Here is an 18,759-nt window from a genome sequence, read left to right on the forward strand (position 1 = left end):
GTATATATCTATATATATATGTACACATGCATATAACACATGACATATTACCATATATATAACCTACCAACTTGCTTTTGTTCTTGAATTATGGTATTTGTTCCTTGATCTATTGGTTTTGAGTGCAAACATATATGTTAAATATATATGAAAAATAATACATTTACCTTGTTTCTTGTACAACAAATTTGTAGCATTAAGATTCATATTTAAGCTAATAATAGGACAAATTTTAGAACCAAAACAAAGCTGAAACATAGAAATGAATTAGGGTTCAAAAAATTTACAGATTGACATATTTTTCGGTGCTCGAGTTTGTTACTTTAGTTGGCCAGATTGTTTTAACATTTTGATACTCACTGCATTTATCAATGCTCTAGAATATTGGCGGGAAGCCATTTTCCAGTCCATGCCTGTTAGCATCATTGCCTTGAACTCTTGGTAACTGATTCGACCATCCTACAAAACAACAGAGAAACTCGGGTTTAGTTCAGTTGTTTCATTCAATCATTCTTGATTTCTAGGGTGTAATCAAGCTAAGCTGAGCTTAAGCAGTAAGAAACTCGAGCTCGAATTGAGATGAAAGTCGAACTGTTTGATCTCTCTAGGTTAGTTGATGAAGTTTTTGGTTATTTACCAAAAAAAAAATGAACTTGGTTCTTATGCTTGACTTCTAACTCTGATTGCTTATGTTTGAGTTTGAATCGTGAGCTACTTGAGTCGAGTATTGTGATACTTGATTTCAGTTCATTACCTTATCCTTGTCAACATCCTGCATTATATCCTTGATGAGCTGTTCATTGTTAGGACCAGGGTCATCTTGCAGTAAAGCTTCCCTCAGTTCTTCGAACTCAATAACCACTGTGGTTCTTGTCGAAGTGATGGAAAGCTTGAGTTAGATGCTCGTCGTTCCCTATCCTTTTCAAGTGAACCACCATTATCACAAATTCCTCACAGCTCAATGATCCACTTCCGTCGATGTCCGCCTTCCCCACAAAAAGAAGAGTTTCAGTCCTATATTCATAATACTTGATTAACTTCCACAATCGGGAAAAAAAACAACAGTGACCTACTGCTTCCATTAACATCTTGACATCGTGTTCACTAACAGAGTGACCGATCTTTTGAAGCCCGTCTCTCAGTTCCTCGAACGACAAGTACCCATTGTCGTCGGTGTCCATCGTATTGAACATCTCGATGATCAAATCGATTTGTTCATTAGGCAAGTTGTCGGCAACCACCTGTAAACGACAATTCTGGATACAGCCAACATTAATCTTAAACACTCAAAATGGTGTTTTTCGTCAAGCCTTACCCGTAGAACCTTCTTCTTGAACTTACTCATCAAAGAGAACTGCTTAATCCTTGTTCCCACATTTTCACCCAGATTAAAGTTTGGTGCTAGCTGCAGGTTTGTATCCATTTGTGTTTTTATATAGCACACAGAAAAAACATGTTACCTTCAACCTATGTTACTCGAAGTCCGATTTAAGAAAAATTAATGATCTTAATATCGTATTATGATTGGTTACGTACCGAGAACCTCTTGAACAGACCTACGAGTGAAGGGATTAGGATCAAGCATGCTTCTAACAATATCCTTGGCTTCATCAGAAATTTTTGGCCAAGGATCCCTTTCAAAATCTATGGTACCTTCTATTATTGCATGAGCAATCCCTTCCTCAGTGTCTGCAATAAGCCAATTAACCTTTTTTAAAATACATACAGACATATATTCACAATTTTGTAAGGATCGGATCAGCGATAGAATTGGTCAAGACCACCGATTTTCTGTTCAATCAATGGAATCTTCATTACACGTTAATTAATATGGAAATAGAATACCAGCCCAAAATGGGGGAACACCACAGAGCAAAATATAAAGGATGACACCAGTGCTCCAAATATCAATTTCTTTCCCATAGTTTCGCCTTAAAACCTCTGGAGCCATGTAATATGGACTTCCCACTATGTCACTGAAACGCTCACCTGCCATTGCATCGAATATTAGCATTAATTCTCTACAATAATCATAATAATAATTATCAATTAAGCTTTCCCTGAACTCGGAATTTAATTTATTGGTTTATATGACGATCTTTAATAGATCATGCTCAACAATATTAAACTCGAATTCCATTGTAGATATTTTTCCGATCTCTTTTATTCGAATATATCAAACACAAGTATAAGTATATAAAATGAGATTACCAGGTTCATAGAAAATGGAGAGGCCAAAATCAATTACTTTAATTGGGGCAGTTTCGCTTTCGTCGGCCAACAAGAAATTCTCAGGTTTTAAATCCCTATGTATAACTCCATGGTCATGGCACACCTGCAACAAATTTAATATTACAAATATGATATAATATTAATTAATTAACCTATGGCATTAATATATTTCCATCGAAATAACTAATTCCCACATTGCAACAAAACTAGGGAATAGTTTACAATATTAAAAATTTAAAGCAAAGATATTAGTAATTATTTTTATATAAATTCCATCATTATATTAGTCAATAAGTATGATTTATAATATAAACTCAATTACGGATGCTATGGCTTGAGTCGGGCTGAATTTTTTATCCACTGAATTCGGTCAAAGTATTATATCATTCACCCGTCATCCAATCTAATCTAAGTTTAGAGAGGTTTCACTCGTTCGAAAACTCAAACCAATTTTTTTTTGGGATAAAAACTTGTATTCAATCTAATCCGACCTGGTATAAAGAGGCGATATATTAGAATTATTTCTAAATATATAAGAGGTAATTATACTATTATCTCGGATAAGATTGAAGATTTTTCACCCTAAACTTGAATTCATCCTTATCTTTAAAAAATTTCAACCCAACCCAAACTTAATTTTTTTTTAAAAATAACGCTATAAAATTAAGTCGAGCCAAAATCCGTCATATCCAAATCATATATTCATCCCTAAACTCAATTTATTAAAATATTAATACATAATTATAAAAATATGTAAAATATTATATAAATTCATACTTCCACAAACGTCTGTAATGAAAAAAGGATATAGCGACGAAAATAAAAGAAAGATGTTTTAGCGACGGAAAATAAACCAAAAAAAAAAATGATTTAGTGACGAAAAAATTACCTTTACAATCTCCAAGAGAGTTTTGATAACCTTAGCAGCTCGTTCCGTATAATTACCTTTAGCGACGATTCTATCAAAAAGTTCACCTCCACGGCAAAGCTCCATTATGAGATAAACAGCCTCATTATCCTCAAATGCTTCCCTAAAGACAACCAAATTCGGATGCCTAGGCAAATGTTTCATGATCTCTACTTCCCTCCTTACATCTTCGATGTCGATTTCCGTCTTCAGTTTTGTCTTAGATATTTTTTTGCATGCATAAGCTTCTCCTGTTTTTAAATCGAAACATTGATACGTGATCCCGAACTCTCCTCTCCCTAATTCTTTCTCAATATCGTATTTCTCCAAGATGTTCTCTTCCAACACATCTTTCAGGACCATGTTGTTAGCCAAATGTGTGCTCTTCGATTTCCGCATGCGTTTCGGGTTGAAACACGAACGTCCGGATCTCGACTTCGGATGATGTCTTCTTTTTACGCCAATAAGTTTCGACGGTTTCGCAACACAACTTCCCATGGTACAGAAGATATTATGAAGATGATGAGGTTTGAGTTAATTCGAGTTGATTCGGTTTGATCTTTTAGGTCGTAAAGCATCCAATGGGAAGAGAAAGATTTTTACTTTTGTTTGGATAGGAGGAAAATGTAAACCCTAGCAAAGAAAAAGGGAGAGTAAATTTGATTTATTTTGAAAGATTTCTTTTAAAGTTATTGATTTTTGTTAGATTTGTTCCCCCATTTTCTTGAGACAGTTTAAAATTAGATTATCTCACTGACGCTCAAATTCTGAGGTTTTAATGCTTTATTACTACAACCTCTAAATTATAGGAATTTTCTTTTCAATTTTCTTTTCTCTCTCTCTCTCTCTATATATATATATTAATAATATCAAATTAAAATAAATAATATATAAAGTTTGTTCAAGCTAAAGGTGATTATCAACCAGAATAAACGTTCAATTACTCTTGTAGTTGCTGATGTTTGAACCCGTGACTTTTAGGAACAACAATAATTCTTTTAATCACCGAATTAAGTTGTTTCATACATATTTATAGGATCTTATCAAGAAACATATTAATTATAAATAATTTCGACAAAAATAATTGTTTAAATCTAATCTTGTAATCACTCATATCACAATCTTATCTTTGCACCCCAATTTGTGAATTTACCCTTAAAATCTTAATTAAATAACCATAATTAATTGAAGCAAAAATATCATCAATACTCCCTTCATGTTCCCCTCCAAACTGTTTTATACAGTATGACAATAATAATCATAATGAAAGCAAATTAAAAGTTTTGTGATTATAGAGATTTATTAATTAGTCGACTGGTCAATAAAACTTATATTGTTTAATTATGATATTGTAATGTATCTCTACTTAATAAAAGAAAATCAATGAATGTTTGTCGCTGACTAAAATGCAAGAGACTTAAATGTCTGGGAAACTTTTATGTAGTTGACACTAAAATAAACTATAAGGACTACATTATAATTTTGATATAGTATAGGGACTTTTTTCGTATATATACCTATTTCCCCAATTTGTTTGCTTTTTTTAGAGAGAAAATAACTCAGTGACCGAAAATTCCTTATAATATACGATTTTGACCAACTTTTTTTCGATTTGCAAAATGACCAACAAAATCGTAATGCGATATCTAAATCGCAACGCGGTCTCCAGTATCGCAAATCAGTTTACAGATTCGCAACGCAATTTTGACTATCGCATTGCGATTTTCCAAATTCGCGTTCCGATTTTAGAAAATCGCAATGCGAATTTGTAAATCGCAATGCGAATTTGTAAATCGCAACGCGATTCTGATTGTCGCAACGCTGAATTTCAAATTCGCAACAGGTTTTAGTTTCGCAACACAAATGTTTTGGGTATATAACTACGCAGCAGCAACAACTCATAACCTAAATCCCTAAATCGCAACTCATTCCATCTCCACTATCACTCTCTCCGGCGACATCCGTTCCTATATCCAACATCCTTCCCCATCCGGCAATAGGTTTTAGTTTCGCAGCTCGTTTGTTTAGTAAATTAATTTACAATAATGAAATCATCTAATGTTGATCATGTTTGGATAGATTTGTGTTTTGGAGGGTCATGGGAGAATGTTCATGGTGTTTTACAATATATGTCTTTACCCATGAATCTTCAACTAAAACTGTCATTAAAAAAGTTAACTTATGAAACTTTAATGTTACGTGTTGCAAATAAATTGAATTTAGAGCCCTTAAGTGGATTTAGGCTATCTTATTAGAGAAAAGGTAAAGTTTATTTGTTAACCGACAATGAAGATGTTGAACGATTCATTGCTTACATTAGTGTTTCACAAGATGATGTTACATTGTATGTTGTTGAACCTAGAAGTAGTGAAGTTGGGTCAGTAGCGGGTAGTAATCAACTACGTTTTTTAACCCCAGTTTATGGTGCTCAAAATTTAATGGTTCCACCACAATTTCATCACCAAGCAAATTTTGTTTCACCACATTTCCAATACCAAACACAATCTCAAAACCCACAACCTTTCCCTAATCCAAATCCCAATAAACTTTCAACACCAAATTCCAGTTTTCGTATTGACCAGTTAGACGATGATGAGCCAACAGAAAAAATTGTGAGTACTAGTCAGTATTCGAAATTTGATCTTGGTCAATACCCAGACTTTGATCTTGGTCAATACTCGGATTTTGATGATGTTTCAGAAGAAGAAACATACCCTGCGTGTAATGATTTTGATATTGGTCAATACCCGAATTTTGATGATGAAACAGCCGCTGCCGAGGAAGATGTTGTTGATGATAATGAGGAAGAAGTTACGACTGTGAATGAACATGTTGAACATCCATTCTATAATTCATATAACCCTGAAGAAGAAAAAGAAGAAGAATAAATCCCCGAAGAAAAGTCCCCGAAGAAAATGCCACAGGAGTATAACTGGAATATGCCAGAATTACTTCAGATACCGGAAGAAGAGTTGGTAAAGATAGCAGTTGATTGTTACACAAAAATTATTCGTATCAAGAAAGATGATTGTTTTGATACAAAGGAAGACATGAAGATAGCTTTGTATACGAAATGTGTGGAAGATGGCTATCAACTAAAAGTTAACAAATCAAGCAAAGATCATTTCGAAACAAGGTGTATGATTGACAAAAACTGTACGTGGCGTATGATTGCAAAGAAGATAAAAGATTGCGAAATGTTTCAAGTTAGGACTTTTATTGATAAACATACATGTTCAAGAACCCAAGTTTTTCCTCACCATAGACATGCAAACAAAAAGGTGTTAGGTGGTTTTCTAGCTGAGTTAATGTTTTTGAATGGCAGGGTATATCGGGGACATGAAATTATGACTGACATGAATGCTCAATTCAAGATTAGTATCTCATATTCTCAAGCTTGGAGAGCCAAATGTTATGCCTTGGAATTGTCGAGGGGGTCGCCAGAAGTATCGTTTGCCCAAATGTCGGCTTATTGTCACAATTTAAAGCTGAAAAATCCTGGGTCGGTAACTCATATCAAAACAGATAGAGATGGACGCTTTGAGTTGCTGTTTATCGCCATTGGTGCTGCGGTTAGTAAATCAATAAAATTTTGTTGACTCATTTTTGTTAGTTACATGCATTTCACATTTAAATGATTATATTTCTTGTGTATATTATTTTGTAGATCCGTTCGCTTATTACTTGCATGCGCCCAGTTATTATAGTTGACGGAGCACATTTGAAAGTTCGATACCTTGGAGTAAACTTATCAGCAGTAGTCATGGATGCTAATAATGGATATTGTCAATAGCTTACGGGGTTGGCAAATCTGAAACCTCTGATTCATGGACATGGTTTATGGGGCATCTTAGGGATTGCATAGGTCTTATTAGCAATCTGACAATCATATCCGATAGGGCAAACTCAATTGATAATGCTGTTAGAAGGTGTTTCCCAGATGCTTTTCATGGACTTTATGGTGTTCATTTGTATAGAAATCTAAAATCAAGGTCGTTGGTATAAAAAATCACAAATGAACATACTGGAAGGCTGTAAAAGCTTATCGGGAAGTTGATTTTAATAAGCATATAAATTGTTTAAGACGTGTTTTGCCTCAGTGTGCTCAAACACTAGAAGATGTCGGGTTTGAAAGATGGTCAAGAGTACATCAACTTGGAGCAAGATATGGCTTCATGACGTCTAATAGTGTAGAATCAATCAACGCTCTAAGTTGTCATTCCCGAAAATTACCCATTACAATTTTAATGGAGTTTTTTCGAGCCTCTATTCAACAGTGGTACTACAAGAAAAAACCATGCATGTATTATTTCTTTAAATTCGTAACTTATCATATATTTTACTAAGTATTATTTATTTAAATTTACAGGAATATTGGAACATCGTGTTACACCATGGACTGAAAAAAAGATAACGAAACGTGTTGTGAAGTCAACGTCATGGAGAGTTGAACCATGTTCAAACACTTTGTTTGAAGTACTGGATAATAACTTAAATGGGCTTGTCGATCTAAATGCAAAGACGTGTAGTTGTATGAAATGGAAAACATCTGGTTATCCGTGTGGCCATGTTATAAAAGTTGCTCTTCATCTAAACCAAGATGATTCAAGCGCATACGCTATGGATTGCTACAGTACAGAAGTATATCGACAAACTTATGCCGAGATTATCTACCCTATTCCACATCATTCTGGGTGGGACATACCAGATGACTTACAAACAGTTTTGCCACCAGCCATGGACAAAAGGCTACCTGGCCGACCAAAAAGTCACGATCGTATACCGTTTAAGGGTGAAGAGAAGAAGAGATCGACATGTTGTCGGTGCAAGGAAAGTGGTCATACAAGGTTGACATGTGGATCACCAGTGCCACCACAATCATCTTTTCCTCTACCAAAATATGGATCCTTATCAAAATCCAAAGCTCATATGGTATCAAGAAAAAGGCAATCAAAATCGCAATCAAAATCAAAATCCCAATCACAACTGGCTTCACATTTTGGGACTATTAACTTATGTGATTTTTAAATGCAAACGTTGTATTATGTGTATTTTATGTGTAATCTTTTAATATTTTCAGTTAGACATGTATTAGTAACTTGAGTTTGAACATTGCTATGATCTGTTCAGTTGTTATCACTTATTACACATTCATTTGAATATCACAACGCGAATTTGACTATTATGTGTATTTTATGTGTAAACTTTTAACATTTTCAGTTAGACATGTATTAGTAACTTGAGTTTGAACATTGCTATGATCTATTCAGTTGTTATCACTTATTACATATTCATTTGACTATCGCAACGCGAATTTGACTATCGCAACGCGAATTTGACTATCGCAACGTGAATTTGATTATCGCAACGGGAATTTGACTATCTCAACGAGAAAATCGCAAAGCGTATTAGACTATCGCAACGTGAATTGACTTTTGCGTTGCGATTTTGAGTTTAGCGTTGCGAAAGTGTACCTTCAACAGGTCTTTTGCCTTCAATATGATGCAGATTGAAATCAACAAATCAACTTTTACATTTCAATCAATTAAACAAGCAAAAATAAGAATTATTTACACATCAATTAAACAAATCAACTTTTACAAATCAACTTTTACAAATCAATTAAACAAGCAAAAAATGCTAATAATTCTTATTTTCCTCATCAATTAAGCAAATCAGACTTTTAAGAATCAACTAAACAATAAAAAAAAGTGTACCCCAGACAGTTGTTTATGCACCCATACATCAATTTCACGCAGCTCACTTCAGGATTAACCTGCAGAAACCAAACATTTGCTCAAACAACACTTTCTACACATCTAAAACCAACAAACAACAAATTATTATTGAATTCTAGGTACTTAACAACACTTGCATTTGACTTACAAATTGTTTATGGACACTTTCATAACACGAATGCAGGTAGGCAGCACCTCGCATATATCGCTCTAGCCATAAAATGCCGAAACCACAAGCCTACTGTACCTTTATCTCTATCGGTGGGAGGTAGAAATTGTGTACTTCATGTCGTCAAACGCTCCAAGCACATGCATACGAGAGGACCACAATCCCCTCTAACTTCCTGCATTTTTTGTGGCACGGTCTCGTCTCTGATAACTGTAACATTGAACTTCTTTGGCTTCTTGTTTCTAGAATATGTCCAATAATTAATCGCATCCAAATATTTAGTCAAAAGAGAGCTCCATCCCTTAATAATATCTCTCAAATCAGACAATGATATGTAATTTATCAAGTTGTCATATACTATTGTCTTCAGGGATGGGAGCTGAAGCTCGACGAGAAGCCAATGAGTACGTTCCAAAATAGGGATAAACACCTGCAATCATAAGTAATAATTCAATTGCGCACTTATTTATGAACACCTTTAAAATATTTAAAAAATAAATACTAACCTTATTGACCTCCCACCATGCAGGATAAAGTTTAGCTTGTCCATTAGCCAACACATATGATTCTTGTCGTTGATTCTTCAAGTAAACTACGTGAAAAGACGTCGGCATAATTGTATATCGCGTATTTTTTTATTTTTCCTCATTTTTCTTATCATTAGAAGACGTGACACCCATGCATCAATATGTTGTTTTACAAAAAAAGACATATATTAATGAATTACATAAATTTAAAAAAAAATAATCAAAATGAAATATAAGAAAAATATAAGACTTACCCCCATCGAAATAGCCTTTGTCTTCAACCCCTAATAACACACCCCACCAAGACCGATCAATCAACAAATGCATATCATCGTTGAGTTTGTATATGTCAGCGTAACACCCCTGGCTCCACTCATGTAGATAAAAATCAACTGCGGTCTTAGCCCAAAAGGTATTATCCATAATTGTTTCCGGTAGTTTTCTCCTCTCCACTTCATCTACCGGAATGGTACTGGCCGGTAACTCATACGAAAGCCAACAATCATCCATCATGTTCGGTACGTGAGAGGGTTTCTCAATAATTCAACATATTACGCCGTGTGAATCGGGCTCTTGAATGGTGGGAGAGACCTCTTCAACGATGACAGGGGCCTCTTGAACGATGGGAGGGGACTCTTGAGGGATGATAGAGGACTCTTAAACGATAGCAGAGGCCTCTTAAACGATGACAGTTGAGTCGGGCTTCTTCTTACGGAGTCTTCGCACTATTGGGGTGAAAGGAGACGTAATGGCACGTGCACGCCGTCTGATACGTGAACCCCATCGTGCAAGAAAAACTCGACGTAAGGCATCCACCTTATCGGGCCGCTAAAAATAAATTAATACATAAATCAATAAATAAACAGACATGATATTAAATAGTGAAAACAAAAACAAATATGTTTCAAACTTGCACGGTATTCACCCAAGTCATTATTCTATCATAGTTCACAAAATGCATCAGATAACATTCCAGAAGTATGCACTTATATAAACATTTAAAAGGACATCATATAGGTTTAGTGCATGTTCAAGGACAACATAAAGAGTAGTAGTTTATTCTTGAAACTTAAATTTGCAACTTAAATTTGCAACTTAAATTTGCAACATTGTGAAGTTAGTATTTGTCTTTGTCTTTTGGTTGAAGTAATGCAATCCATTCAAGTTTCAATTTGCAGAAGAATAATAGTTTATGAAACTTAAAATCACAACACGAAACTTAAAATCGCAATGCGAAAATGACTATCGTAACGCAGAAATGACTATCGCAACGCGAATTTGACTATCGCAACAAGATAATCGCAATGCGAAATAAAAATCGCAACGCGAAACCAAAATCGCAACGTGAAACTAAATTCGCGTTGCAATTTTCATTTTCGCGTTGCGATTTTCACGTTGCGATTTTATTTCGCATTGCGATAGTCAAATTCGTGTTACGATAGTCATTTCCGCGTTGCGATAGTCATTTTCGCGTTGCGATTTTAAGTTTCGTGTTGCGACTATTCTTCTTCTGCAAATTGAAACTTGAATGGATTGCATTACTTCAACCAAAAGACAAAACAAAGACAAATGCTAACTTCACAGGGTTATTTTAGAACTGTTTAGCAGTATTGGCAGCAACCGAATGAATTTACTAAGCAATCAAAGTGAAATGGTTAATCTAAGTGAAATTACGAGTAAATCAAGTTAAATATGAAAAATCTTAAACTTACCTCGTTGCGTAGAGTATGAACCTCATTCTGCAACGATGCTACCATCTCACGTAGAGCCGCTACCTCACCGCGTAAAGTAGATACCTCACGCCATGCACCATTATCATCGCGTAAAGTATCGACCTCCTCACTCAAGACATTGACCTCATCACGTAACTCCCCTAACTCATCCCGTGGAGGTGGAGGTGGAGAACATGGATATAAATGTCATGGCATCTTTGCTGGTCGCCTATCATGAGGTGATGGTGGAGAAGAGGCTCGATGATGTGACAGAATAGGTGATGGCTCTCGTTGTAGAGGTGTATAGTGTGGTCGATCAGGTGATGGCTCTGGGTGAGGTGATGGCTCTCGAAGTGGAGGCTGCTCATCATCCGTGCCATCAAAAAAATGCTTACTAGCTTGCCACCAATCAGTGGCAAGCTTAGCCTCCGTGGGTGTCAGCCTCTGTAATAGAGTGTTGGCCTCCTAACAATATAAAAGCTCAAACAAAGTTAAACGTGTACTAGTAATAACTTGTTTATATATGGTAGTATTTGTGTTAACTTACATCATTTATTGTCGTATACCGTAGTAACTCTTCCCAAATCAACAGCCGCCGTTTCCTCTTCTAGGAAATAGCTCTAGGAATATCATTTGAAGTTTTTAATGCATATGTCTGCATGTCAGGAAAAGCCTCAAATATCCAAATCTACAAACAATATAATACACAAACATTAGTAATTGTTAAATAATTAATTATAATTTTGGAAACATTATATAGAAATTCTTACCTTAAAGGCCAAAATAAAGCCTGACAAAGTGTATTTGGAACAATCGCCACGCAAACTTTTGCGGTCATCAAAGGCAGACGACAACTTATTCCAGGTAGCTTTCCATAGATACGAACCCCACGGAAACAGGTTCCATGCTTTTAGGTCCTCTACCAATAATATTATGTCCTTAGGAATAGGTTGTCTGGCCTCTCTCCCTAAAAAGCCGACATACAAAAGTACTAAAAGGCATACTCGGACAACATCGACGTCATCCATCCGAGTAAAACCATCTTTCTTATTCAATAATCTCGTCAAGTCGTCGACGTGTAAATTCAGCTTCTCTGTTGACAGTTCAGGAAAAACCCGGGATAACCATGATGGGCGGATAATATGACTAGTGTATCGACCTACATCATCGTGTCCGAAGCGTAGACCAGTGATTAAGCAAAACTCCTCCCGCCCAAAACACGTATACGCCGGTAAAAAATGAAATCATATCTCTTCATTACCACGTTTTATACTCTCGGATAGATCGCTAGTCATGGTCTGAAGCCACAAATGGGTCAACATAACATCTCCACCCAGATGCTGTACTTTCAGCCATGGCCCGAAGCAAGTATCCTCAAACAATTTTTTTTTGTACAGGTGAAAGCTTTGACGCAATTGTAGTGACTAGGCTTATTTTATTCCTTAAGGTCAATTGAGCCGAAAAAAAGTTCTACAAAAACAATAAACATACCAAGTTAGATATACCAAAAACTACACTGTGAAGATATACCAAAAACAATAATAAACATAAGAGTAGTAGTAGTTTATTCTTCAAACTTAAATTTGCAACACTGTGAATTTCGTATTTGTCTTTGTTTTTTTGTTGAAGTAATGCAATTCATTCAAGTTTCAATTTGCAGAAGAATAATAGTTTCTGAAACTTAAAATCGCAACACGAAAATGAAAACCGCAACGCGAAATGAAAATCGCAACGCGAAACTAAAATCGCGTTGCAATTTTGTCGTTGCGATTTTCATTTCGCATTACGATCCTCGGTTTCAAATAGTCATTGTCTAAAATTGAAACTTGAATGAATTGCATTACTTCAACCAAAAGATAAAACAAAGATAAATACTAACTTTACAGGGTTAAAGACTAAACAGTTTAGCAGTATTGGCAGCAATCGAATGAATTTAATAAGCAATCTAAGTGAAATGGTTAATCTATTATTGAAATTACCAGTAAACTTATCATCAATTTTAATATGAAAAACTTCATAATAATGCAAAAATTTCAAAATAAAAATAATTAAAAAAACTAACCCTCGGTGGTTGATTTGGTTGATTTTCCATTTTTGATCGTGAATGATTGTGAGGGTGGCTCTGAGAGATGGAGATAGACGGATTTCGTCGGAGATGGGGACGGATTTCGTCGGAGATGGGGATGGATGTCGCCGTAGAGAGTGAGAGATGGAGATGGGACTGAGTTGTGATTTAGAGTTTTAGGTTAAGAGTTGCGATTACGGAATATATTAATATTCGTGTTTAGAATTTGAAAATAAAATACTCGTTGCGATACTAATAGCGTTTTGAAAATCGCATTGCGATTTTGTATTATCGCATCGCGATAGTCAGAATCGCGTTACGATTTACATATTCGCATTGCGAATTTGGAAAATCGCGTTGCGAATCTGGAAACTGATTTGTGATACTGGAGATCGTGTTGCGATTTAGAGATCGCATTACGATTTTGTTGATCATTTTGACAAATCAAAAAAAAGTTAGTCAAAATCGTATATTATAAGGAATTTTCGGTCACCGACGTTATTTTCTCTTTTTAGAGAATCTAATGGCTAATGCTCGTCAGTTTTGGCACTTGAATGGCTATATATGAACAATATACAAAACATGGTGTATTAATATCGAAACAAAGAGAGCTGATCATAGGACAACAGAAATCAAAGTGAGAAACTTTGGGTAAAAAAAGGGTAGAGAAAGGGGGAAAGGAATTTTCATAGTGTTGATGGAGAAGGGAGTTCAAAGATGGATAGTGGACATATCAAAGTGGAACCCATCTTTCAACGATTTCTCTTTTGTTCTTTCTCTTCTTCCTAAAACCCATCATTCTTCCATCGCCAGGTTTGCCTCTTCTGCTACTTTCTCATTTTTTTTTCTTAATTATGTTTGGGTTTTTTTGCTTAATGATGTTAATCATGTTGCTCTGGTTCAGTCTGCCTGGTTAAGTTATTGATGTATAGTATGTTTCCAAATATGATATGATGCTTGGGTAATGGATATCTATAAGCAAAATTTGTAAAATCTAACAGATTTTCCATGGATTTTCATATTTGTTGATTTGTGAAAATGGAGGATAGAAAGAGGGCTCTTGTTAGCTTGTTGCTTCAATAAACTCTTGTACATGTGGTGCTGGGAATTCCATATCCCGATATCGCTATAAATCGCACATCGGAAGGCAAACCCTTTTTGGTATGATAGAAGTCGATGAACTTTTTCGCTTACTTTGATTCAAATACATGCATTCATTCTTTATTTTCGTTGTTAAATGAAGATTTTACTAGAATTTGGATGGCAGGTTGTACGCATAACTTCTGAACGAATCTATTTGAATTTTTCGGGTGTATTTGGATAGGTTGAATCATGTTATTGGGGTTGCTGGCTTGGGCTATTTCCGGTTTTGCGTTTTGTTTATCATCCCTTTAGCACTTGTGCGGCTTGTGCCTATGATCAGTGTCGATATTCTGTCAATCACATCTCTTGATTTCGTTTGTTGGCTGTAATGTACCATACATATACCGACTTTTATCATGCAATGGTTTATCCTCCCTTTAGCACTTGTGCCTATGATCAGTGTCGATATTCTGTCAATAACATCTCTTGGTTTCGTTTGTTGGCTTTAATGTATTCCATACATATATCGACTTTTATCATTCCATGAACATTGTGTCTCTCCAGGAATGTGGTGGATTTTGCTTCGACTTTCCCAATTTTAATTTCAATGTTTCTCATCATGGTGACTATGTGGCAATAGCATCTGAACCTCTATGCCTCGTGGGGTTGGACATCATTAATTTTATGGTACAAAGAGACTGTTCGGGAATACATTCAGGTTTTCTCATCATGCTTCTCAAGTTTGGAATGGGATCGGATAATAACTGCTGGTAGTGACAAGGAGGTTTTGACCAATTTTTACAGGTATGTTTGTACAAATCTATTAAAAGTTTTAAAGGATTAAACGGGTGTATTTTGATTATTATTCTTTCAGAATTTGATTTCTCAATCTATGTAATTTATCATAAGGAAACTATTTAACTGAAACCTAAGTTCAGGATTACTAGCCGAGTAATAGCCGCACGAATTAATAGGACACCGATTGGAGTTTAATTTCTCTCCCCAGTTATATGAAGCATTTTTCTTGTACTTAAGCAAGGAAATCATGTTGAACCCAATGCTTAAAACTATGTGTTAACTTGTATACTTGTACTTATAGCTGTTTAATTTGCATAACTCTTCTAGTTTAGAGTTGCCAATAAATCTGTTTACGGTTTAGACATGATATGTAGATAGATACTGGTGTTTGAAAGAAGCGTATGTCAAAGCTATCGGGAGCGGTATAGCATATGGATTGAATAAAGTGGAGTTTCATCACACGAACTGGACAAACATATCTGTTAAAGTCGATGGCATCATAAATCCACAGTGGAGATTTTGGCTTTTCGATCTGGGAAAAGGACACTCGGTGAGTCCTCCATCTGATTTCCTCTGTTATTTTATTCAGTTTCTTTTACACAGAACTGCATCATGTAGGTTTCGAGAAACGAACATTTTAAAGTTCTGTTTAATATATTCATGGAATTAACATGATGTGCATGAGAAGAATTTGAATTCGGTAGCAATTCCATCGAATCTGCGAACTTTCCACTGGAAGTGTGCCCGACTCGAGTCTGAGTGTGGGATATGGATACATGTCCGACATGAATATGTTCAGTCTTGAATCCTCAAAGGATCATATCTCAATAATAGTTTAATTTTTGATACGCGATCGTACCGAGCATACTTCTTTTGAGTTATCACTGTAAATAGAAAGCTTTTGTTGAATTTCAGGTATCGATTGCAAGAGGGCACCCGGGATCAGCCATCGAGAGTTATAAGAGATCATTAAAACAGACAAAGTTCGATGAAGAAGAGTACAATGTGGGTCTTCATCTTCCCAATCCAAGGTTTGTCTTGAAAACCGTAGAAGAGCTCATTTCAGTCGTACACAAAAGTGTTCTTGTTGATGGGAAAAACCAAGTACAGGGTATAATAAAACGTCCCTAAAGAGGACATTGAAGTTGTTAAAACTCGAGACTCAAACTTGTTGACCCCGACTTCAACCCTTGAGAGCCAAAGGGGGTCGAACATATGTTACTTGGACTCGGGTGTGAGTGTTGGGTACAGATAAATGTCCAGCATAGACATGTTTAGAGGGTCTTTAGAGGTTTTTATTTTCTTACTCATGTCGATTGAGTTCAATTTTGTTAACATTGTTGTCAGTGCAACATACAAGAGAATGTGGGATCGAACGCGTTTAAATGTATATAACAAAGAGGAAGAAACAACTAACTCCCATGTAAAAGCCTCCCTATTTCGACACTCCTTATAGGCGAGGCAAAGAGCATTTCTCGTACTAGTCTACCTTGGCTTAAAGCCGTTAAAAAATGTTCGACACCGTTCAACTCAGGTCGTACATGATAAACTCGTACTTTTAAGATTGGTTCATCAGAGATCACACTGCATCACCAATGACATTCACCTTCAGGGCCAATGGTTCGTGGACTAAAAAATTATACACATCAATACAATTTGTTTCTACTTGGACAATTCTAAAGTCCATATTCCATGTATGCTTTAAAGAAATAACATAGAACAATTCCTAAATTTCATGAAAAATGAGACGATCATATCCCTTGATCATCGCATAGATGTGAATGTTTTATCATTCAAAGTGAATATGAATTTAAATGTATTTAAACACGTAATATCTTTTATATATGACAAGTATTTAATCTTGATTGTGACCAGCATATATATATTTTCTTTTCTTTTTTTCCTTTTTTACTCAATAACGAAGAGTATGTATGTGGCAAATTTAATGTTGGTTGTAATTTTACTAATTGCCCATCTAATGCTTAATTATGCATAGTCTTATGTAATTTTACTAATTTTCGGTTTCTGTACGATTCAAATTTTAAAATTTTAGTGTTGATTGAATTTAGTTTGGTGAAAATCATTGTCGGTATATTATACAAGAGAACATTAAATACGAGTAAAGAAGGCTATAATATTTAAATGTTATGCATTAATTTTATGTGCAATTTATGTTGTTCAATTTGTTTTTCTTTTCATTTAGTTATATTATCTCTGTATCATTTAATTTAGAGCAGAAATTTAAAAATTTAAAAACTACATTTACTAAAATTGATCAAATTAGAATGTGAAGACTAAATACTTAAGTTATGCACAATAAAGGGACTATTTGGAAAATCTTAACCAATACTTGTTCGAATGTTAATTGCATATTCAATAATGGAAAATAACACAGTAGGGGCAAAACAGGAATAAATTTATTTCAGTGAAAGGAAGCCTGAAACCGAAGCTTCTTCTCTCTTGCATTTCCTCTGTCTAAACGATTCGTATTTCTTTTTTGACTTTCTAATGTCGTAAATCTCGTCTCTCAGAAAATTACAAAGCTTTGGTCTTTACTTATAAACCCTCAGGCCATTGAAGCTTTGGGCTTGTTTTTTACCTTAAGAATTGCCGCTAGCATTAATACATTAAGTCACTTATATAGAACAACCTTAGCTGAAGAACAATTTTGATGCAGTCTGCTTTTAAAACCGCTTATTTTGGTGCAAATTTTTTTTCTTGTCTTGTCAGAACATTTAGGCTCTTCCATGGAAGTTATCTCATGGTATTATATTGGATTATTGGCTCCTCTGTTCACTTCCCTTGTTCTTTTCCTTTGCTTGGGAATCAGGCTGAATTATGTGCTTTGAATGCCGATTATACCATTGTATGACCTTATACCAGTTTTAGTCGTTACGAATGCTGTTCCGATTTTTTTTTCTTCAAGAGAGACTGAATTACTGCAACTCTTGTGATGTTTCTCTGGAATTTGAATTGAAAAACATTGTTTCTAGTTTAGTTACTTGGATTTTTTTTTTGCGATGCTATGTATTGTAGTTTGTAATGTATTAGTTCAAGCCAGCCCGGTTTCCGTCTCCTGTAATGTTGTCTATATAGGTTTTTCATTATTATGCTGTGATCTTTCCAATCTTTCATGATGATTAGGCATATATGTGCCCCCCCCCCCCCCCAATTAGTTTTGATATTGTGAAGGGTTCTTATTGCCGGTAGCGATTATTTCTTCTAGGAAATGATCTGCATATTAATGGAAATGTTGATATATTCTGATTCTTCGTTTTATACAATTATTTCCTAGTATATCAGCCAAGATGCGTGCAGCATCATTGCTTGCACTAGGGCTAAATGAGACGAGATAGATCGCGAGCTACTCGAGATCAACTCGATCAAGACTCGATAAATGCTCGGATCGAATGGACTTAACTCAAGCTCGAGCTCGATTCGAGTTCTTAACGAGCCGAAACGAGCTACTCGATATTCGACTCGAAAAACTCGTGAACAGCTCAAAAATATAATATTAATATTTTATTT

At 35.3% G+C, this 18,759-nt stretch overlaps 2 pseudogenes; one reads left to right on the plus strand and one right to left on the minus strand.

The window, feature by feature from the left end:
• Positions 1-21: 21 nt before the first annotated feature.
• LOC120128204 lies at positions 22-3,637 on the minus strand (annotated as a pseudogene).
• A 10,323-nt stretch (positions 3,638-13,960) lies between these two features.
• On the plus strand, positions 13,961-16,534 carry LOC120128201 (annotated as a pseudogene).
• The last annotated feature ends 2,225 nt before the right edge of the window (positions 16,535-18,759 follow it).

The sequence above is a fragment of the Hibiscus syriacus genome, unplaced genomic scaffold (genome assembly GCF_006381635.1).
Source record: "Hibiscus syriacus cultivar Baekdansim isolate YM2019G1 unplaced genomic scaffold, ASM638163v2 tig00110478_pilon, whole genome shotgun sequence".
Lineage (NCBI taxonomy): Eukaryota > Viridiplantae > Streptophyta > Magnoliopsida > Malvales > Malvaceae > Hibiscus > Hibiscus syriacus.